This window comes from Falco peregrinus, chromosome Z (genome assembly GCF_023634155.1).
Source record: "Falco peregrinus isolate bFalPer1 chromosome Z, bFalPer1.pri, whole genome shotgun sequence".
Classification (NCBI taxonomy): domain Eukaryota; kingdom Metazoa; phylum Chordata; class Aves; order Falconiformes; family Falconidae; genus Falco; species Falco peregrinus.
Genome location: NC_073739.1, coordinates 56,162,439 through 56,187,496, shown reverse-complemented (window position 1 = coordinate 56,187,496; position 25,058 = coordinate 56,162,439).

Sequence of the window (25,058 nt, the reverse complement as noted above, 5' to 3'; positions counted from 1 at the left end):
TTGCTGAAGTGCTGTGACTCCCCCAGGGTCAGTCAGGATGAGCACACTGCCCAGAGGGTAACACTCGGGACTGCTTTCAAAAGAACTGAAGATGATTAAAAAAGAATGAGTGCAACAGAGGGTGTTTGGTGGAAATATCTGAGCTGCCATTTCAGCTTTTCATTCTTTCTCATTTGAAGGTATGAAGTCCAGAAGCTGATTGTTATCATCCAGAAGTTAATGATCACACCCCCCCCCACACACACACCCCCCCATACACACACCCACACCAGGATACAGCAGCATGAATCCTTCTTTGGAGTTTTTGGAAAGATAAGAGGGACCATAAGGCACAGGCTGACTTCTCTTCAGCTGGTCCGTGGTAGCTGCAATGGCCTCTCTGGCATGCAGGCTGGGTTCATGGCTGGCTGGCACTGCCATGTCCAGCGTGTGCTGGATGTGCCTGGCAGTCTTTGTGTCCTTACAAATGGGAAAATGGGTGGATTGGCAAGGTGTGTGTGGGTTTGAGAAAGACAGCTTTTCACACTGCTCTTCCCTGCATGACTAGATTGGTGCTTTGCCTGGATTTGAATATTCAAAAATAAACCTGTAAATGGCTACACATTACAGGAAAGGCACAGAGCACATGTGATAAGGTTATCCTAGACCTGAGCTCGCTCTGCACATTGTCGGTCTGGGCTTTTGCATTGTGCTGCAGTGATTATACTTTGAAAAGCCAGTTGAAGAGAGGAGGCTGAGTCAAAAAACAGTAATAGCCCTTAGACTGGGCGTAGGAAGTGAGAGCAGAAATACTGTGATTAATTTTAAAAAATCCAGGAAGCCTCTGTACTCTGTAATGTATCTTCTCTGCCTCAATGTCTCACATGCACTGGTAGTTGCTGGAGTATTATAAAATAGTACTTTGATCATTGAGATGAAGCAATGGACTTTCTTTGTCCAAGAGGAGTTCCAGTAATTGTAGGTGCAAAGGATTTAGTATAACAGATCAGGCTTAACATAGAGCCATGTAACAACCTGGTTCAAAGAAGAAAATCTTTTATAGACACTGGAAAGTTAGAATCGTTTCCAGACACAGTATTTGTACAATAATCCTGGTTCACCAATTCGAGTTCTGCAGCAACAGCAACACAGACACACAGTTAATGCAAAGCTCTGGAAAAAAAAAAAAAGAATACTGGGTTCCCTGGATAGTTCTTTAGACATTAAGTAGGTACATACATTATTGCAATTACTGATGAATAGTACTTATAACAAAAAGATCTGTAAGTTATCAGTGTCTGATAACTATTTTCTTCTGAATGAGAGTGAGGGAGCACTTTATGTTTCATAGGCTGCGAACGCGTAACCTATGGCATCGTTACAGTGGTAAAGTGCAAAGATCAAGGAAACAGCTTGGAAAATGCCTGTTTGAAAGAGGAACTGAATAATCGTTGGGTGTGAGACTATTACAATTTTTCTGGCTTAAAAAGAAGTAAATAACACCTTTGCAAAGCAGCTCTAGGAGTTCTCTACACCTTTTCTTCATGTTAATTTCTGCCTCCTATAAAGCCAGCTTGTAGAAAAAAGACCTCCATAAAATGCAGTACCTTCATTATCACTGGGCAACTTTCAGTTCTAGACTTTTTTTAAGTTCTCAAAGCTAACTCCAAGCAAGGAAAAAGCCATTTATTCAAGTAAACAATAAACATAGAAAAAAACCCTAATTTTTTTCTATGTACTAAGCAATGTACATAAACCACTTCCACCCCACCAAAGGTAAAATCTGTAGCAAGATAGAGAGGGCAAAATCTTTAGGGAAAAAAAAGAAAAAGTATGTTAGACCCATTGTTAACAAACATTAGGATGTGAACTTAGAACAAAACAATTGGAAGAAATCCTACACACTTTCAAGACCACTTGCTAATAAAGAAGTGCTGATCACATTAGTGTAGACTCTGTGATTCCTTGTCTTCTTTTAAGTGTTAAACATTTAATATTGCAATTCTACTCATGAAAGAACTTCACATTTTAGACTTCTGTGATGAGGTGCTAGTATGTTTCCAACTCCATTTCACTGTCAAGGTTTGTGTTGCATATCATAAAGGATATGGTAGCAGTTACCTTGAAAAGTGCTAATGCTGCCAGCAAGAGGTCTTTTATGCAAAGACAGTCATGGGCTTCCTTAAACACCACCCACCTACCTTCAAGATACAACAGAAGGAGCAAAGTAGAAAAAAAATCTGCCCTGGACACAGCTGGAGAGTCAGCCACCCAGGAGACTGGAGGTAAATGCTGTGAGTGAAGCAGTCTCCCTGGGTGCACGCATGAGGATGTGGGATGCTGACCCCATCGCTGCTGTGGGGGCTTTCTGCAGAACCCTGACTTGGATTGCTGCATCCATGGCAGGCACTGCTCAGCTGGATGTGGCTCACCTGGCAAGAATTTTACAGCAGGCTGATTGATGTAGGCAGATTTCTTAGCTGGTTTACAGCCAATACTTTAGCTGCCCATAAGAGGCACACCAGCATATGATATCATCTTAAACAGAGTACACTAGCAAAAACTGAAAAACAAGCCATATTTTTTACCTTGATCATCCACTTGGTTCATGACCTCAGGAGATCCAGACACAATTTCTGCTAGCCCAGCATAGTCTCTGGTGTACTGATAAACCTAAAGAAGGTGACAGATCAGAACAGAGTCTCAAAGGTCTATTGTCCTAGTACTGCAAAGACTTTCTGTACTCTCAGATGACAGGAAACTTTTTGGGTTTTTCTACATATTTGCTTAAAATAAAGACATCAACTGTACTTTAGGTGTCCATGTAACAAAAGCAACCCTCACTGTTAGTGAGGAGAATTATGATCTTCCATATTTAAAGGCTAAAACCAAACATACCTGTTGTCAAATCTGATGAGAAATTTCCTGAAGTGTAATTCCTCTGCAGAGCAATGATGTCCTGCTCTGAAAGGCTGAGATTTGTGTCAGAAAGAACCCCACCAATCTAATGAAGAAAATGAAAGGTAGGATCTGATTTCTGTATCTAAACCCTTTCTCTTGTAACGGGAGCTGGGAGTGTTGCTGTGAGCTTCCTGGAAATGATTGAAAATGTGTGAAATGGAACTAGACCAGCCTACGGTCCATGAGAGGTCAGAAATGTCCATCTGCATGCAGGCATCACATTGCAGATGAACTAAGGAGCAGTGGCTCTGTGGTGACAGCCTAGTTTTAGTGTGGAAAGATCTAGTCATCCTACGGATTATCATGAGGGACTACAGTAGTCCCCTGTGTTCCTTTTGGGGATAAAGCTTGAAACTTGGTGATTTATGGGCTTAGGGCATCAGTTCAATAGCAGACATTTTAGAGGCCTCCAAATCCATGAACCTGAAGTTATTTTATTCTTAACTTAGAAACAAATTGCAGGCTATAAGATTAGGACAAAAGATCCAACCAGAGGCAATGACAAACTATGTCAGTTCTCTGTTGACACCCATTGCATGAAGACTCATAGTTGTCCTAACTGCTGTGTGTTTGCAGCTGGACAGAAACATGAGAATAGCAATCTCTGACCAAACAAAAATATCCACCTATCACAGCATCTGATAGTGACAAAACACAGATTCTGGGAAAGGAATGAGTTACAAGAACAAGCTTGTAGTGATATTCCCACAAAATAATTAATCAGCCTCCAATGAATTGTTCAGGTAATTTTTGAGTCAGAGGTGGTACCTTTGTATTTTATATACCTTGATGGATTTCTCATCTGCTTGCCTGTCCAGTTGTTTTTAGAGCTTGTTTAAATTTTTAACATCCGTATTGTCCCATTGCAATCTGTTTTACAGAACAGTCTGTATGGAAACCAGCTTCTCTTTTTTTGTTTGGAGCCTGACATATATTAGTTTGATTTGATACCCATAGATCTTGTGTAAAGACAGTATTATTTCATACCATTTAGAAAGTTATGAAAGAAAACTGCTTTACACTTAACAAAAAATACCTCCAACTACTTGAGGCTGACTTTAGAATATGTTCAGATTTATTTTTTTTGAACTGTCGGTTTAATAGCTTTCTAAGATATTATCACTGAATGATAATCTCCACATAACAGCAACGAAGAAGGAAGGGAAACAGAAGGAATGCATACCATGTTTTAATACTGAAGCTGCAAGGGAGCAAGCCTTTAAAAAATAGTCCATTAAGAGAACTCCAGTTCTGCAGAAACAAAGGTATTACTTTCTTCTTGCCCTGTTCCAGAAGATGGCATCCTGTGAATTTAATGGGAACAAGGTGAAGACACATAGAAGGCAGAAACATTACTGTACAAAGCAGACTACTGATACAAGATTTATTCACTTAATAAAAAGAAATATGTAAATATCTATAATGAAAAACAAGAAAGAATTTGAAAAACAGAGGATGTTAGTTAATACTTACAAATAGTTAAGAGACATGGCCTCGGGAGAAGGAATAGACACCAGAAATAGATGAAGCTAAGAAATAACAGTGTAAGGTCAAGGAGAGCTACATGGTTCATGAGACCAAAGAGAAAATTACTTGAACCGCGTGTGGAGTACCCCAGAGAGCATGCTAAAAGGTCCACCCCCGAGCAAAGAGAGCCCCCTGCTAACGAAGCCCCCTCCTCACAGCAGTCGCCTGTGAAAAGAAAGCACACTGTGCCTTTCGAGGGGGACGATGCTCGTGAGAGCCAGTGAGACTCACCGGTGCCCGAACCTGCCCGAGCACAGCTGTGCGGGGTGTCCCGGCACGCGCTGGGAGGTGCGGGGCTGTGCGGACCCACCGCCTCACCCCCCCTGCGCAGCCGTGCCGTGAGCGGCTGTCCCGGCCCGCGGCTGGGGCCGCTCCCGCGCACCGGGCTCAGGGCTCAGGCGCGGGGTAACGCTACCAGCCTGTGAAGTTCATCGTTCCAAGAAATCAAGAAGGCAGCTTGTTTTCACAGGGTGGGTGACTTTATAAGCAAAATAGCACATACTGCTATAGTAACCATGGCAACAAAATTCTGAGAAGATTGAGACTGCTCCTACAGACCAGAAGGGAAAACTCTTTGGTGCATCACAGTTATCATTATCTTGTTTTCCTTTTCCCTGTATGTTTTTCTATACTTATGAGAAAACGGCAACATCTGTGAAGTTGTTTTTGGGATTAGAATGTCCATGCAGAACCCATGAAAACAGTTGCAGTTCAGGAAAATAAGATTCTCACAGAAATCGCTGGAAACATGACAGAGGGAGAAGCAGAGGATGGTAGCTAAAGTGGAGCACAAGTGATTCTTAAACACTCAGATACTCCCCATACTTTATAAGCATCAGTGAGGTAAAACCACCTAACCTCAACTGGACGGGTATTAGAAGAAAGCCTTACGGAAGCTAATGATAATTAGGAAATACATACTTTCTATAATGATCAGTGAGGGCAGGCTGCTTTAAACATCACTGTTGCTGGCACACTTTGAATGCTGAGAATATGCTTTAAAAAGTGCCAAAACTGAACAGCAAGCTCCTGGACCAAAAGGTTTCTTCCTTACAGGTTGCCTGTGATCTACTGGCACACATACTTCCCAGCCTCCTTAAAACTAGGTCTTGCTTAAGCCCCTGCGCAGCAGAAATCTCTCTTCCATACCCTGAGCTTACATCAAAGCTCTGAAATAGTTAAACAGGCCAAGTGACACATGGGTATTTGCCTCAGTTTTGAAGTTTAAAGGAAGGCAGAAAACCTCCAACACTTGCAAATCCTAAGCAAGTTCCTGCAGGCACAGCATAAGGCAAAAAGGCCCTTCCACATCTGTGTTTATTATGACAAATACCATTTAATCTACCGGCCTGCATTGCAACTGCTGGTTATTTTTAACAGTATAACAACAAAGGGGGGAAAATGGAAGGTGTGTCCCACCCTCCACCCCTATGCCATTAACCGAACTGCTACTTTGAGCAAATTAACTGTTCTGGGTTATCTGTCAGCTCTCCACTGTCAATGTCAAACTAAAAAGAAAGACCGGAGACTAGCCCTGTGCTTTTTACATCTGAATAAGTAAATGCTTTCCCAGATATGTCAGCACAGGGATGAGAGAAGTCAACTGTTAATAGATAAACTCACTCATAGAGAAAGAACAAAGTAACAAGCAGGTTAACTTAAGCCTTAATTACAGGATTTCGTCTGTTGCATTTTCTCTGCTCAGAAATACAGGAGAAAACTCAGATGGAAAAGGGAGACTTGAAAATACTTCACTTTTTCTCAGAGTCCTCCTGCATCAGCTATGGGTACAACGAACAGGCAGCCATAGCCAAAAGAATCAGGAGGCATGGGGAGAAATTGTATAAAACTTTGCATAGTGCGGACAGCTATATGCTGGAACGGTTTAAGTGGGAATTTGGACAAAAATAATTACTGTGTGAAAACCTTTTTCTGTGGTATATTGTGCTATATTGTTTCTATGGAATCTGTTATGCACAGACCAGGTGTTTTTCTCCATCTCATTATGAAAGACTAGAATAACTGTTGCTTGAGTATCACTACAAGTCTGCACTCCTGTCTGTTCCATAGGTGTCTCCCCTAGTCAATACCCAAAGGCTCACTTTAAGACTCTTAGGGACTTGGTGTCTTTCAATAAACTCACTAGAAAATTAGATAATGGCTTTCCTCATTGCAATTTGGATAATTACTATATTTGTTTATTTTTTTAGCTTCAGTGGCTATCTGGAGCTCCTTGGTTTGTTTTAGAGTTATAGTATTTTACAATTAAAGCTACCCCTACCAGTTTGCTTGGAAAAAGGAAAGTAAATTTTTCTTTTCAAACTCCTAGTTAAATTACTTTATATTTAAAAGTTGCCTGGTGGTTTAACAAGAACATTTTTAAGTGTTCAGAGCAGGCTGAACCAATTTTGTGGAAGAACACTGAACTGGAAAGAAATTGAAACAGAATATCTTTCTCACACTAAACCACAGGAAAAGTAAGCTTATCAGTAATAGTTTTTCGCAGGTTCTGGGTACACGGGTAACTTCAGTCAGTAAAATACCTAAATTGCATGACAGAAAAGTCTATCTCTTTTTCTACTCTTGGGTTTAGACAAAAAGCACTGAATATTTCTTCATTTTCTATGAACCAGAATTTTTTTCCTTTTCCCTTGCCTTGCCTTGCCTTCCCTGCCCTTCCCTTCCCTTCCCTTCCCTTCCCTTCCCTTCCCTTCCCTTCCCTTCCCTTCCCTTCCCTTCCCTTCCCTTCCCTTCCCTTCCCTTCCCTTCCCTTCCCTTCCCTTCCCTTCCCTTCCCTTCCCTTCCCTTCCCTTCCCTTCCCTTCCCTTCCCTTCCCTTCCCTTCCCTTCCCTGCCCTGCCCTGCCCTTCCCTTCCCTTCCCTTCCCTTCCCTTCCCTTCCCTTCCCTTCCCTTCCCTTCCCTTCCCTTCCCTTCCCTTCCCTTCCCTTCCCTTCCCTTCCCTTCCCTTCCCTTCCCTTCCCTTCCCTTCCCTTCCCTGCCCTTCCCTTCCCTTCCCTTCCCTTCCCTTCCCTTCCCTGCCCTTCCCTTCCCTTCCCTTCCCTTCCCTTCCCTTCCCTTCCCTTCCCTTCCCTTCCCTTCCCTTCCCTTCCCTGCCCCGCCCCGCCCTTCCCTTCCCTTCCCTTCCCTTCCCTTCCCTTCCCTTCCCTTCCCTTCCCTTCCCTTCCCTTCCCTTCCCTTCCCTTCCCTTCCCTTCCCTTCCCTTCCCTTCCCTTCCCTTCCCTTCCCTTCCCTTCCCTTCCCTTCCCTTCCCTTCCCTTCCCTTCCCTTCCCTTCCCTTCCCTGCCCTTCCCTTCCCTTCCCTTCCCTTCCCTTCCCTTCCCTTCCCTTCCCTTCCCTTCCCTGCCCTTCCCTTCCCTTCCCTTCCCTTCCCTTCCCTTCCCTGCCCTGCCCTTCCCTTCCCTGCCCTGCCCTGCCCTGCCCTGCCCTGCCCTGCCCTTCCCTGCCTTGCCTTGCCTTGCCTTGCCCCTTGCCTTTCCCTTTCCCTTTCCCCTTCCCTTTCCCTTTCCCTTTCCCTTTCCCTGTAGTCTTTTTCTTGTTTTTCTATTCCTTTTCCTTTCCAGCCGTATGATTCAATTGCATTGGCTGCATTAAGCAAAGAGCAAGGCTGTTCTGAGATGGCATGCAGGAAATACCTCATCAAAAGAGAGTGCAACACTCTAAACATTAAGCAAGCTGGGCTTCCAAGCGCTCAGCTGGACACCGGTGTGGAACACCATGTGACCAGCAAGCAGAGTAAAGAAGCAAAAGGTCACAGGGCAGAGGCAATGGTAGAACTGAAAAGTGTTTTGAGGTCTTAAAGGGGGCTGGGCTTTCTCATTTTTACAACACCTTCACAAAAGCCTTCTTGGAAAGTAGAGTATCTTCACCTAAGTGGTACGGATTCTTGTGCTAACACGGTTTACAAAGATAAAATTGTTTGATCCATAAAATGATTAATATGGCCAGCCTGAGCATGACTGAGTGACTGTCTAGACCACTAAATCAAGTGCCTGGCCATAATGACATTGCTAGAACAAGTCTCACTGACTCCATCAAGGCTCAGGCTTTATCAACAGGTTTTTGGTTTAAAGGTTTTGCCAGATCAAAAGAGAGAAAAGTAATAGTAACCTTTGGGAAATTTTGATGAATACCCTGTGCCTTCTAGCGATGTGCAAGTGTCACTAATGAGCAAATCATTATGAAAAGGAAAATCTAAGACATTTTTCCTGGACCTGGTTATGTGTCTCTGGCTTAGAAAGTTACATGAATATCAATGGTACCTAAATACTATCCCAGGCATGCATGGTGGAGGGGAACACTCTGAATGCTGCTTCCTGAGTCAGCAATTGAGAGGACACTGGGATAATCCTCTTGCTGGCGGAGTTCCTGTCAAACACATTTGCTTACACATAGATGCAAGATACGGAAGAGAAGCCTTGCTAGCTAGCTACTTTCACTGCTGCATTTTTCTGTTGGCATATTTCACTGTTACAATGCAGCTGAAGGAGTGTTGCAGACACGTTAAACACTGACGTATCTGAAGACCTGCTACTTAAGAAATAATGAACTTCTACAAGAGTTTTTGTTTTTTAAAGAAACACTGTTTAATTATTGTTAACTGTTGTTCTGAAACTAATTAAAACACTTGCTGTGACAATATTTCCTGTTACTGTAGCTGAGTTCCAGTATTCAAAAATGTAGAAAGCTAGTTCTGTACATAATAATACTGCAACATGGGCTCTTGGGCAAAAGACTCGTACCAGGGTCCTTGCTCCCATTTGGAAGAGTACTTCAACTCTTCTCTACTGCTTCTCCCCAACTTTCTCATCTGCAGCACTATTAAACCCTCCAGAACAAGACAATTATGAGGTTTATTGTAAGCCATGTGGGCTCTGGGAGAGAAGAATTGTGCACGCCGAGTGTTTTGCTAAGCCCCTGAGAGAAGAACAATGAAACAGGAATCTTGTAAAGGATTTATGATGCCTGGGATTAAGGAAATGTGTGAATGCTCTTGCTTAACTAGTTTGAGATAAGGGAAACATATGGAACACTTCAGTGCAGCATTACAAATGTTTCAGTGCAGGTGCTAAATAAAACAAATACTTTTATCAAAGCTCTTGTTCCAGACATCAAATAAACAAACAGAGTAAAACATGTAATTCAGAAGTGATCTTAGGAAACTGTTTCAGTGGCTATAAACACAACGGCACTTGCTAGTCTGTTATGAGGATATAGGCTGCATTCCCATTCATGACTAAAGCTGACCTCATTTGCAGTCACAGGAATCCCATCCCAGCAGTCTTTGGACTGAAGTTTTCATCAAAGGGTGAAGGACCAGAGGCATCTATCACTGAACAGCTCACCAGAAGATGGATTCTGGTGTTGATCTCTTAGCTCTGAATCTATTATGTTTAAATTCTTGCTATATCTTAAACTTTCTGGAAGACCTCACAGAGGTTGTTTTGGGTTTATGCCCTGTCCCCTGAGCCACAAAATGACCATAATAACACTCCATGGAGTTGTATCTTTTTGAGTAGGAAGGCATCAACAGACCATTTAGCTTGTTATCAGGAATGACAAGGACCACAGAACATTTCCCTGTCCCTCTTACACCATCTCACCATCAAAGCAGTTTTTTTGGATTATATATAAAATTGTTGTCTTAATTGCAGAGATCTAGATATTTGACAGTATGGCATAAACATGGAGATGTCTATTGCACTTGTAAAGATATTTGCTGTATCAGAGACAAGAGCAGTAGCTTCTTGCTCACCCTCAGGTCTGCAGTCATCAGACAGAACTTGCAGGTTTCTCTTATCAGATTCTTATTATTTTGTTTTCTGTAGGTGCTGAACAATAATAGCAGCATTGCCCCTGCTTTATCAATGAATTTCTGTTCATTACTAGCAGTTACATATTTCTGATGTTATTGTTTTGTACCCTTGCTTTTAAGCCAAAAGATACACCTCTCTGCTATGTATACCATATGAAGGTATGGCAGAGCTAAATCAGTACCTACAGTCAGGTCACAGCTACTGGAAAGGTCACTGTTCTTGAGTGTGATTAAAAGACAGCTAAGGCATCTGCAACTGTAATTTACAAATGCAAATGCATGCCAAGAAAGATGAAGGCATTTCTACAGCCTGAGGTTACGCAGCTTCCTGCACCTCCACTCTTGCTCCTCCCTAGCCACCATTTCACTCTAAGCCTTCTCCTTCCTGTACACATCAGCTGTGCTGCACTACTCCTAAGTGATGGAGGTATGAACTTTTACAGGCCTGAAACAAATGATCCGACTGAGCTGACAAAATGCTGGCCTGGCATGTCTTTATTAGGCAGCAGAATCAGAGGCAGTTTCGTAAGTTATTGTTTCTGAACTACTGGAAGAAATGTGTGTACTACAGTATCCTTGACACTATCTGCATCTCTGATATGCTGTGCATGATGCAATACCTACACATGTACGTGCCTTTTCAGAGTAAATCGATTTACACACAGGTAATTATGAAATTGTCCTTCTAGGTAATGTTAAAAAAGACTCTTTCAAAGGAGGGGATGTCTGGGATAATGTAAGAGGTACCATCTGCTCAGGTTCTGTCCTGAAAAACAGAAGTGATAGTCTGATCAAAATGCTACTCATAAACTTTCCACCATCTGGCTATAGTAACTGTTGTTGAACACAAGTGGTCTACAGAGCCATGAACATCTTGGTTGATAAAAGCAACAAGATGTCACAAAAGCAGTAAAACTGACATTTCTGCAAATGCAGCTGCACTAAGATGGGGCACATACCTGGGAAAGAAACAGCTAAAGTTCCTTCACATTCCTAGTCCTTGAAGTTAGAAAATGTGTTATTATCTTGTGACAGAAAGAAGTGTTACAACAGACACCTCTTTTCAGTCCTTACAGTGATTTTATGGCATTGAAGGAACTAGATAGTATTTGATTATTTTTTTTTTTACCGTGGGAGCCCATCCCTCTGAAAGCTAATCACCTAGTTTTATTTACTGAGTGGAGAATAATGGCTTTCTGGGCAAAACTGACAAGTTTTGTTTCTGGCTGATCATCTGATACTCACCCCTTTTAAACTGAAAAGTGATATGTGATTTCAACTTGCTAACAATGGCTCTCGCAATAATGATGGGATGTGTCTGACACGGTGTCTGATGCATAGCATTTTGGGATTTGCTTTGTAAGGCAGTATCCCAGATCAAAAATGTAGTCTTTGGATTTTTACTAGTAATTTGTACTCAATAGACAGTATTTTACTTGCCTCCCTCCCATCTTCCTTGCATGCTTATTAGACATTATTACCAAAAAAGAGGCATAAAAAAATATCAGAATAGCTGTTCCAAGTGAACTCTGAGAAAGTATCCAACAAAACTATAAACTAAAGTCTCAATTTGAGATGGACACACTGTGTTCTGAATCTGGCTGGGAGGCCTGGAAAAAGAACTATTTGCTGTGTTAGGCTCTGGGAGCTTCAGAGCTGCTTCTCCCAAGTTATCAAATACCTGCCGTTACAAAGCCTCCTTAGCTGTTATTATAAAATAGTTCCTGGCTGCACTATGGTACCACATAGAAACTCCAGACAAAGATCTGCGCTCTGGACAGATACTGTCTGATGTTCCTCTTGCCTTGCATACGCTGTTATTTTCAGAAAGCCGTTTAAAAATTTTTTGTAATGGTAAATGTTAAAACATTAGATTTTGCTCTTTTATGTCTTTTCTGGGTACTGGAGCTTCTGATGTTGCAGTTGCCAAGGGGAGGGGCAGTGTGTCTTTCTCTTCCCCCTAAAGCAGATCCTATTAATTAAGTGTGAAGTCTGCTTTCAGCCTAGAGTCCCTCTTTCTAGTCTCTTGTTTCCTCACCCTTATGTCCCTCTCTTTTCTCCCGTGCATTCTTTTGAATCCGTGCTACACTCACCTGTCCTTCCTGGGCAAGCAGCCCATTTCCCAAAGCACTTTGGATCCCCAGTGTTAATGTGCATCTCTCTTGTTCCTACTGCCAAATAGGGGTTGCCTTTATATATACATACATATATAATGCATGTATTTTTTTATAAATATATAAAATGGCCTAGTTAGATGGTTAGTCCCCAAATGATGAAGAACAGGGAGATAGAGGTGGGAAAAGAAGGTTAGACATCTTCTATGTTTTACATATGTTGCAGGCTCTCCCACCACTCATTTCCACTCATGTGGCACCGAGTTTTTAAACTGTCTTTGAAACGAAGAATCTCCTGCTGTTCCCTTCCCATCAAATGAAATGGATTAAGCTATCTTCAGTCACAAACTTCAAAGACAAAATCAACAGATTAAGTCTCAGGTAGGATATTGATGCCAGTGGGTCTACTGGGATTGATGACTGGTACTGTTTGGAGGAAGGCATACAAACAGTGGTCTCTGAGAGATAAAAGAAGAAAATTATCATACAAAAACACGATACGGAGACACTTCCTTGAGACCAGTCTGGAGACATTCTCTGTGTTGAGAACAAAGACTACAGGACTGGATCTATAGCAGGATAGCTATAGCACCAGTTCCACAAAATGCTAAATTCTCTGCCACTCAGGCAGCTTGAACCAACATTTCCTTCCTCCCTAAAGCTGGACATGTTAAGTTCCCTGCATATGTAATAGTCCGCTTCCAGCAGTGCCTTCAACAGTGCCAACCAGCTAGGAAAATACTTCAAACTTGCTCCACTCCAAAATTACAAACTGACACAAGGAAGGACTTGAAGGGAAGCTTCTTATAGTCAATGAGACTGCACTAACTAGTACATAAAAATGGGTGCCATCAAGTTCTGCCATTGAGTCTGAAAAAGTAATGTGCACCAAAATAAAAAAAAAATCAACCCCACCAAAAAATATCTTTGCCCACCAGAGCTGACACGTCCTTGTCTTTGGCCTCTGGATCTGCTACCTCCTGCTTCTGAAAGGTGAAAATTTATGTGGTCCTGACCTGAGTGAAGGGTTTGGCATGTTTAGAGCAATAATGTTGTCTTGTATTTTTTCTCCTACATTGAAAGGTTATATTCTCCCCACAGGGAAAGGGATTTATTTAGTGAAAAGGTCAGATCTAGGCCATAGTAGTCTAAAAACCAGATGACTCTACCTTCACTTCTTATTCTCACAGAATCTTTGGGAAACAAATTTTCCTTGTTTGACTTTCCTAGACCACTTTCCTGACAGGCAGTACTCTAATTGTACAATAACCCTCTAAATTAGAAGCTGAGTGAGCTGATGAAGCAACTTTGCACCTGACAGTTTTATTTGGGTTCCTAAACAATTGTCGTTTTTCCCATAAAGCACACATGATGATTGCACAGAAGAGCTATTTTTCTCTCTTGATCTTTTTATTAACCTGTCCAATGTATTTCCTGAGGAAGTATTTATGTCAAAAGAGATTTGAATTGTTTCTCTCCTCAAATGCTTTAAGGAGATTTCTTTTCTTAATCACTCTGCTCTAATGAAAGATAAACTGTAATCCCAATTAACTACAAGAGTGAAAGTGACCCTGACAAAGCATGTTCTTAAGTACTTGGCTGAACTGGAGCCAAATAATCAATAGCTTCTGTCAGGAATCTCTCAAAAATGAATCATTCTGTTCCCAGATCATTTATGTTAATTTGTATTGAAAGTTTCATAGGTAATGTCTAGATTATAGCAATACAACATACCGCAGAAATGGCTGTTTATGCTTATCCGTATGAATAAAAAGAAAAAAAAGCAAGATATAGGCAGGCTCAATCCTCAGATCCCAATAATCACTAAAAGTGTGTGTGTGGTGTGGGGAGGAAAGCATTAAAAGAAAGCCACAAAAAACTACTTGCAGTAAACAAACTTTACTTGTGCCTACAGCTGTCATACACCTAAGAGTCAGGTGAAGTATACACTATCCATACACAGGAATAGGTTCAGAACACAGTATAGCTTAAAACCTTTTCAGGAGCAAAGGCATTAATTTGAATTTGATGTGATGCCTTTGCACTTTATTACTTCTAGTCAATGCATATGTGTTTTTTTCCAAAAGTAATTCCTTTTTTTTTTTTTTTGTGATAAAAATATTGACTTTCTGTTGTGTAGCTTTTGTATGGTTTATTGAGTGGTTGCCAAAGATCAAACACTGTTCAGTGAGGAAACGTTATTTAGTTTTGCTTTTTGCTAAAGGAAAGTTCTCATCCTTTCCCTTGTCATACACAACCCGCAAATGTAATCAAATCATCTGAGCACTGCCAAATGATACAGGTGTTTTTTCCACCCAAAACCCAGCAAGAATGAATGTGAACTTCTCAGGCCAGCTAGGAGTGTTATTTGAGTCCCCATGGCTCAAGAAGGACTCCAAATTCCTTTCTGAAAACATTATTGGTTGATGACCTTGCTTGAATGGGGTCTGGCATTTCTCTGATCTTTCTCCATGTGGTCTATCTGCAGTCTCACTAATTTAATTCCTTTGGTAGGCCAAAGCATCTGTATTGTGAGACTTTCTCATGCATTAAGTACTTTTCTAAGATAAATCTAGAAATAATTTTACCGTATCCAATACATTTGGTAAAAGAATATTTCTTCCACAAGGGAACAGAACTCTGGTGAATCATTTATTAACATAGTATGTAATAAGCCATTTCTCAGGGTAATACAGTAACAGATTTGTATCAATAACAATTTCCTTATAATTTATTGTTTCTTTTCTTAAAGAGAATATCTTATTAATTACTTCTGTTTGATGTGCTTTCAAAAAAAAAGTCCCTACCCATGGCAAAGGATCTTTAAGGTCTCTTCCAATCCAAACCATTCTATGATTCCATGAAAAGGTTGTAAAAAAAAAAAAAAAACTTTTGCTGCATATTGTATTGCCTCTAAACACTATTCATTTGGATTATTCTTTAATTTCCCTAGTAATTTGTATGGAATTTATCATTTTTCATGACCAGGTTGAAAAGTTATGAAACAGAAGTAGCAACAGTAACAAATAAAAATACATCAAGGTCTACACAAATTATATTTATACTAGGTTGTGAAGACAAAAGAAGAATGTCCTTTTCTACTAGCTTTACATACTGCAGTTGTTACCAAAGTGGAGAAAAATCAGAGCTCGCATACTGGGCAGATGACTCCCAGAAGTATGTGGTGCCCATGGAAAAAAAAATGACTGGTCTTAGGAATGGTTCATACACCAAATATTTGTACACTCGACTACCTTTCACTCCATACTCCCAGAACACCAGCTGATCCAAAAAGCCACCCTCTTTTTTCCTCCTGCTGAGGTTACTTTATAATGTAATTCATCACAATGTGTTAAGTTCAGAATGTGCAAAAAAGGCACCTCCTTGGTTAGCGTGAGAAAGGGAGAAAAGAAGTAAGTCAGTGGATCAAACCATTGATCAGATGGACAAAGCTCCTTTTCACTTCAAGAAGCAGGAGGTTTGTCAACCTGAGTGGTACCCAGCTGTGCACAACAGAACAGGAGCTGGAACAGTCCTTAGCAAGATCACTGGGCCACTGGGTCAGTGTATCTACATTACTCCAGGCTGGATGGCTGGGACTGGATGGCGTGCAAAACTTCAAGACAGCTCAGTACATCTGTGTGACTTTTTTATAGCAGTGATTTCAGTAGAGGACATAACCCATAGACTACTGCTGCATCCAGATGCTTGTGTTCCAAAGTAGCTCTAAGATGCTTTTTGTGTGGGAACAAATGATAAAAGCGCGTCTGTGCAGGTCACGGGACTGATACAAACTACCTTCCCTCCTCAAGTTGCTTCACTTCTCTTTTATAGTTGCAGGGAAAAAAGGAAAAAGCATTGGATTTAAGACACAGATTTTACTTTGTGGCACTTTAAGTTTGAACATGTCATCTGTAACAAAAATGGAGCAAGAATTTTCCACAACAGTGCCACATACACACACACACACACAAAAAAAAAAAAAAAAAAAAATCCCATCTCTGCCAGAGGCATGGTTTGAAACTGTGCCAAAGATTTCAGGCTGGCAAATCAGCAAAGGAGCCAGATAAATCAGAATGAGTGTAACAGATCTCATCTATTTCAGCACAGCTTAGCCTCTTTACTATGTCATTGTCATCAATACCCCAAAATACTTAGTTCCAGGAGTAAAAGTGTCTGGCTAATAAAGCAGAACCATTAAGAAAAAAAAAAAAAAAAAGAAAAAGTAAAGAAAAGCAAAATGAGAAGTATGGTCATAACTGTGTAAAAATAATATTACGGAAGTATTTAGAGGAAAGGAAGAATGTTTTGTATACTGAAAGCAGAAAAAGATTTGTTCCTATTGTATAAAATAATTCTGTTTCCTGGTTGTGATTTACATTTACTGGTAACAGCTGCTTACAGATCAGGTAACATTAGCATTCAAAAAGCAGCCCTAATGAAAGCAACTGTGCAGCTAATATTGGTGTTAATTCTATTTCATGCTCTTGGACTCAACTGCATAGGGAATTGTTTAAAATGGAAATGCCTTGAAAATGCACTCTACAGAATGCACAAATACCCACAATCTGCCATCAAAGCAAAACCTTGAAATGTATTTCTTCTCGCAAAAAATGTACAGTATGTACAGTATATAAACCTCCATCAAAGGCAAGCCTAGTCCTTACTGCTACAGAAAGTCTGGGCACAGCTGAGACATTGTATCTCAGCATTGTGGGAAATGTGCCATACAGAGCGCCCTTGTGCAGAATCTGCAAACATCTGCTGAGTCCTCTGTGCAGGGTTAGAGCTGGGTAACTCAGGGGAAATGATGCAGACTGAGGCTATGGTCAGGAAGCTTGTGTATCTGTTGGTCCACACACTGGGTAGACAGGGCCACAGCCTTTTATTCCCGCTCTATGCTCTAGTGCTCGACATGTGATTGTTGAGCTATGAGTCCTGCTTTTACCCTTTGCGCAAATGCATGCAAGTGTCTCCTCATCATCTGACCTGTGTCCTCTTGAATATCAAAACAAAAATTCCAAGTACCACCACTCCCCCAGGAGCAGACCTGCTTGGTGTAAGATGTGTGGAGACTGAGAGTGTATGTGATTTAAGAAAGCGATCGAATAGATTAATGGGACACAACACTGCAGGAGGGTTGGAATAAAGAAGATACAACCTGGGATCAGGATCGTACAGGAGTCTAATGAGTACAGACAGGGAAAATATCCTACTGTGTTCTTGCCTTGCTCTTACCCTATTCCTTGGCCATCTGCTGTTGGACACTGCCAGAGACAGACTACAGTGTTAGGCAGACCTTTTGGCTGGCCCACAACAGGCAGTTTATCCTCCTGTGTGCACCCACTGGGCTTTAAAGATGTGTATGGAGGGTAGAATCACCTTTTGTAGGACACGATATAACACTTCAAGCAGCTTTCAGATGACACACCATTTCTTTAATAAACCCCTGTGATCACAGGGTGCAGTCTCACCGGTCTGTCCTGTATAGCAGTTACTATATCCTTTAATCCCATACCCAGGCTGTGGATTGCGGATGACACTGTCTGCTGGAAGGTTGTTGGCTACAGTTCCTGTCAGAGAAACAACACCCACACTGTCATTCTGTGTGCAGGGAGAAGGCTCTGGGGCCAGTGGGGAGCCAAGGCCTTCTGAGAGGCTTCTACGACTTGTTCTGATCGGACACACAAGGCTGCCCCTTAATCCCAGCGCCACTCTGTCCTGTAAGGAGTGTCTTGATTCCCATGCTGCATGACCTCCCAGCACCCTGGCTCCTCTGTCACAGCTGGGCAGACAACAGCAGGCAGCAAAAATGGGTCATGAAAAATCAGCATAAAGGGAATGAAACTCAGTTCAGTTAAACATCATCAAGATGTTCTGAACTTGTGTTCAAGGTAAAAGCATGTGCTAGTTGCCATAGTAATGTGAGTAAGCTAATGAGGGGAATGAAATTGAATTAAGATGTGATCGACATCATCAAAAACTGAAAACCAACTAGTTCATGTAAATGCCTCCCAAGGATTGTTTTTCTATAGGTGAACACTGTCAATAACTCAGTCCTGCACTTTTTTCAACAAGATATACTTCCAAAAACACCAGCTGTTTTCACAGATGACTGTACCACTGGACAGTGTTTAGAAAATAAATATTATTTCCCTTGCTTTTATCTAAGTCAGTAGTGGCCCCTTAAACACTACAAAGTCTTTGCAGCTCTGCAATGGAGCCAGCAAACATTAAATTGGCTTAAGCTGTGTTTACACAGATACGGTATACTTTAGCAGTAGTCTTCCAGTTGGTGTAGTTACATACCTCTCCGTACTACATGGAGTAACTTAATAGAAACCCCTTGCTCAGACTAGCTAGGTCTCCCCAAGGGTGTGTGCCAGGCTAGAGTGTGAATTTTCACATACATCTCTTCTCCTGCATCTCCACAAAAATGAGAACAAGAAACCAATCCACAAGTTGAAATGAGGTACCCTCCTAGAAACCTCGCTGAAAGCTTTTGAGGCACTTGGAACATAGGGTAACTGAAACCCCCATGTAACCGAGGGCACATCTCCATTGCACATTAGAGCATGGTGCCAGCCGCAATGATGCAAACAGGTCAGGTCTGGCAGCTGGAGGCCCAGGAGACCTGGACGAAGGCACAGTGTAGCCACTTCACTGTGGTGCTTCAGCCACCCCTTCAACTGGTAGATTGGGCTTTGGTGTTTCTGCTAAAAATTCTCCATTTGGCTTTGAAGAAGCAAGTCTAATTGAACTGAATTCTCTGTGGCCATGAAAGGGGTAATTCAGTAAGGAAAGGCATTAATGGAGTTTAAGATTACTTTATTAGCAGCTTCCCAGTAAAGATGGACAGAAATCATTATAGTGCGCAGTAAGATATGTGTAATGAGTAACGCTGTCTTCCAAAACCTGGATTGTTGTGCTAAGAAGGCTACTGGTCATTAGGAAGCTAAACGGGTTGGGGCACTAAATAGGATGGGGCACTCAGTGAAGAGAAAACCTCTTCATAGTGCATATGTGTGATATTTGGGAGCTGTATGTTTCTCCTGTGAAGTTAAACCCACTTACACTGATTTTAGCTGCATTTTTAGAGCTGGAAGCGTGCACTGAGGCTCCATCCAGCTCTGACAGAGATGACAATTCAAGTGCCCAACTAGAAGGTGTGGCCTTTCAAGCATTTTTCTTTACGTGACAGTGCTAGAGTTTAATGAATGGTTTTACATAACAGAAAAGTCATTGCAATGCAGCAGACTCAGGCCCTTTTTTGTTATTCTTGGCATCCGGCAATGATTGCACTTCCAAAGTGAGGCAGCTTATTTTTTACCTGAGCTCATCAGTATCTTAAAAATCCTTTCATGACAGTCTTGCAAGACAGACTATCTGGAGTTCAGTTTTGATCTAGCACGAAGTTTGCACTAGCACAATCACAGTGACATTGGCAGAATTAAGCCTGCTTTGCACCTATAGACATGAAAGGAGAATTAGGGCCTCACTTTCCTTTGCTAATGGAATGGGAAGATGACAGGATAATTTCTCTGCAGAAGAGCATACTTGTTCACATGGAGTCCCTTTACCTTTTTACGTCTCAGCGATTTTCAGCTTATGATCTGTAACCTGAGGCAGGAGTCCATGAACTTCTCAGAGGACTGCGGCAGCAGAAGCAGCCAGCCTATTGCCAGCGGGCTTGTATCTGCTGACATCAGTTCATTGGAAAAGTTGAAGTGATAGAAGGGCAATGCCGGATGCCGTCCCTGCAGCAGCGCCCTGCGTCTTGCCGGACTCAGGGAAAATAAATGGGTCGAACCCCAGTTTCTGTCCTAGATCGTAACGGCGGAGGTGGCGCTACGGAAAGCAGCTGGACAGCACGTGCGTGTGTGCAGTTAGTAAAACAGCAGATGCGTGCAGCGGGACAGCGACCGGAGTCACTCGCGGGGGCGGCGGCGGGGCGGCGCGGCGCGAGGCGCAGTGCGCACCGCCACCTCGTGGCGGCGGCGGGGATCGTCCCGGGCCGCGCGTGCCCGCCCCGCGCGAGGCCGAGCCCGCCCCGGCCCGCCGGCGCCGACGGCCGCCTCCTGCGCCCGGCTGCTACCGGGTGTCGCTCTGGCAGCCTGTACCGTGTGCCTCAGAAACGCCCAGCGCCAGCCGGCAGCGAGGAACGCTGGGGACACGATGCTCGGCAGAGCGGGGGTACCCGCAGGCGGCGCCGCACAGCGCGTCTCTTTGCCTGCCCGTGGGAAAACCTTACGTCGTTTTGTGGGTTTGCCAGTTGATCTGTTTCTGCAAAAGCCTGCTAGCGTTACTAGCAACTACAAAAGCAAGGGCCAGAATACTGGGTTTTGACCATAAAGTTTTTCAAGCTATCTTCCAGGTGAAGCCGGATCTGGTATTTGAAAGGTAATTGGTTTGATAAGGAAAACTTGCATGAGGAAACACATACTTCTACATTCACAAACAACCTGCTTTCTCCATCCCCATTTTCACCCTGCTCATATGAAACAAACCCATTCATGACATCTTGGTTAGAAAAGGGCACATCAGTTTGAAAAGAACAATAAATGGCTGAAACCTGCACCACACATTTGAATTTGGCATTTTCTGAAGCTTCATAAGATTTGAATGTTTTGGTGCTGGCTTTTATGTTCACCTGCCTTTTCTCTGGTGTCATGAACACTGAAAGAATCGACACGCACTAAAAAAAAATAATCTTTGATACATCTACATGGTCGATATGAAGTAGACTAGAATGTCCCATTAAAACTCAGCATTTCAATGCTTCTGGTTTGCTGCTTCAGACGATGTCAATCCATTAGACTTGCTTGGTGTACTTCGCAGTTTGTCGTATAAGTAGAAAGTACCATTTGCAGGAAAAGAACTCACACCAATTCTTGAACCTGGGTCCAAGCCTGATTTGTACCTTCAGCATGGTTAAGATGCAACTACTAAACAAATAAAAATGGCAATGAGTCAGTCTTCGGAAAATGCTAGAAGTCTGGCTTATGATGTTTTATTGCTATTGGGTTTTCTTCTTCACTAAATAGATTAGGAAAGAAATCTTCAAGACATGTTAATCACCCAAGGACATGAAGAGAAACTCTCTGGTGGACATGGTTAGTGGTAGGTTTGGCAGTCCTGGGTTAATGGTTAGACTCAATGATCTTAAAGTTCCTTCCCAGTCTAAATAATTCTGTTCTATTCAGAGGTTAACCTTATTCTCCTGAATTGAGTCGAATCAGGACAGCCTTGTAGATAAGCAGATGTGAATACATAAGTTGCACATTTCAAGAACACACTTTCTTTAAAGTACTGGAGAGGGCAGCAAGTTCCTTTGCCCTGGGGCTGCTCTGAGGTCACCCTGACACTTTTCTGTCTATTTTCTGGGAACACATTAGTTGTGAAGTACTTTTGAATAAAACCAAAAATGTATCCCTTCAGTATCAGTGAAGCATTTGTAGGAGACTTATTCTCTTTTTTTTTTGAACCTTTTCAGAATGCACTCAGCTTGTTGTTGATCAGTTCAACAGCTTGTTACACATTTTAAAAGAATTCAGAAAGGCAAGCCTTGCATCAAGGATCCAAGCCAAGAACAGCTTAAAAGGTATCACTCCCAAGTACACTCCGCTTCTCTTGTTTCAATTATCTAGAAATCAGAGACATGCAACAAAGAACAGGAAAAGAAACCTTTTATCTGTGAGAGAGCCCCAAGTGACACACAACTTCAAATTAGTAGAGAACACGGGTTCACAGACAATTTGCTAGAACCATGCAGTGAGCTGATTTGAAACATATTTTTGCTTTCTTTACATTCAAAGTATTTGGCCTAGGGAACAGACATAAATATTGAGCTTGGTCTTTGCAGCAGTGACTTCATCATTTTGGTTTAATTTTTCAAAGAGCTTAAGAAACGTTGTGCTAGAAAGCAAGTGTTAAACTGTGAGTAACTTCCCCCTCCCCTTTGTCTCTAAATGTTGATATTTGCCATACATATCAACTGATCATGCTATTGGCTTTCTTTTATTGGTTTTATCTGAGGGTAAATTTAGTGACCTTGTCTTACAGGCTGTTATGAAGACATAAAATGCTATGTGAAGACTAGACATTTCAAAAAGCAGCGGGAGATTGAGTTGGCTGGTCCCTGTCTGTGTGTAACTTTGGTGCTTGCTGTTCGTTACCATATCCAAGGGACTATCTGATCTGGGAAATACAGTGTGTGTTGCCTGAACTGTGCTGCCTGGAAGGAAACGCTCAGGCTGTGAAATTGTTGACGTAGTACCTCTCTTGGTGCCATGTAGGAGGTAGGTGCTAAAATACAGCTGAAGATCTGGGTCTAACTCATGACAGCTGCAACCTCTGTTGCCACTGTAGGGCTGAATAATGAGGCATGGATCCAGTCACAGAAGTGACTTTGTCTCATGTGATTTTCGGTGTATTTCAGCATGACATAAAAGTTCAGTTGGAAACTCCCAAAACGTCATTCAGCATCCTAAAGTTTTCACCTGTAATCTACCTACGTAGGTGGAAAAGAGTTCTTTAAAGTGTTCAAAAGCTATTTCAGATCCATTAACATCAGAAGTATTCTTAAAGTAGACAGGTTTTTCTAAAAGCACATTATGCTTCGTATGGTAATTTCTTGAAAGACATTTTCGAGAATGTCTTAACATCTTAATCATAGCCATTTATAATATGATCACAAAACACACCTGTTTTTTGAAGTAATCAGATTTGCCTCTCTCACAGTGATGGATATGGGATAGGTGGATAGAGTTACTTTTACTGCTCTGTAACCCACTTCTAAGCAGAACACTTCGCTGCTTCTTTATTTCTGTGGCATGTCATATATTAGTGTTACTACTATCGCATAATATGCCTGTGTGTAGGTTTTTAATATATGCACTTAAAACAAACATCATCAGTTCATGAATACACATATTGATGAAATATTTCAAAATTATGTGTGCTTGTATGTCTGTATGTATGCACATCAATTTTTTAGTATTTAGTTGCTTTACAAACTTTGGAGACTTTTAAAGGAATACAACATTATTTATTTATTTAGGATGCTTTAATTAAAACTAAATGTTGCTCCAAGGTTGAAACTTCAATTTCCATGATTATTTGACACCAAATTTGATGTACTGCACAGTAAACATGTTTCCACACCTGAGAACAAAGATAGGAAAGACAGAGAGGGGTGGATTATTTCCAGTGAATTAAAAAAAAAAAAAAAAGAGAGAGAGAAAAAAGGGTATCAGAATTCCAGTATCTCTCTTCAGGAAAACTGAAACCATCATCCAACAGGAATAAATGTAGAAAGACCCTTTGGACATTTGCCCTGTTTATGCCTGCTGCCAGTTGCTGACCTAGTAGGAAAGGCTCAGGAGCCTTTTATCTCCCTGACACAAGGAATTAATTATTCCAGAGACAGCTGGGTAGCCCAAACAGTAAATTCCCAGATGTTCAGAAAGGGATTAATTTCTGCGCTAGTGTCAGGACCAGAACCAACACAAAATAGGGGAGGCTTAGTAGTTGCCCATCATAGGCTGCTCAGGATTTTAAGCTCTATGTCCATTTGCTCCCACCAAAGAGGTTGGTGTAGCAGGAATCACCTGTGCAAATTCTGACACCTCTACCACATTCCCAGCTCTGATACACCTTCCTCTCCTCCCCATGATCCCCAGTCTCCACCAGTAAACACTTCCAATATGAATGTGTTTCATACACCCTTTCACTAACAAATACCTTCCTTTTACTTACTTGTTGACTCTTACAAGTCATACGTAGGATCCTCCTCATGGTGCTCAGGACAGGCCCACTGACTTCAGCAACTGAAGTGGTGATTCTGGGAGCCCTTCCACCTAAAGTCTCCACCAACTGTCCATTGCAGCTGAGAAGCAATGAGTTGACTGCAGCCTTTCTGTTTCCATGACTTGCTGAGCTGAAAAGCATGTGGCCTGTTCCCTGAGACTGGTGACTGAAGAACAGTGCTGCACAGCGCTGCTTTCCAGCAGCTGACACATAGAAGGTCCAAGTCTTCGCTGTAGGATCAGCTCATCCCTACACGTAGTTCAGCCACGGTCTTCCACTCAGGGCATACCCATCTATCTGGTTTAGAGGCCCCAAACAACAACCACCCAGATATTAAAACTTGACCCTATACTTGAGAAGGGTTTTTCTAGGGCAATCAATGGCCATTCTGAGTTTCTTAATCACATTCATACCTATGGCACCTCTTAATGCTGCTTGAGCACCTGTGTGGCAAAATGAGCCTGATAGAGATAAATGAAGAAGCAGCTTGCTCTTTCCAGCTGTGGGAGAGAGAATGGGCTGATGGACAACTTGTTAGTCTCATTTCTGCTGGACAGTGAAAGTTTGTTTTAACTGATGGCAACTGTATGAAACACCAGTGGGAATGTTACTGACAGGTTGGCAATGAAAGAAAGGTCCTGGTAGCTGAGAATAAATCATTGCCCTCTCCTTTTGCAGTTGCCCAGCATTTCCTTATTTGCAGAACCCCATGACTTTCTTCACAGGGAGCTTTATAAGGGATCTGGAAATAAACAGTGCCTGGAAAGTATCCAGGAGGGTCTTATGGACTGTGGGAAGTAGAGGTCGGGGGGCAAGAGTTAGCATCAGAGATATGA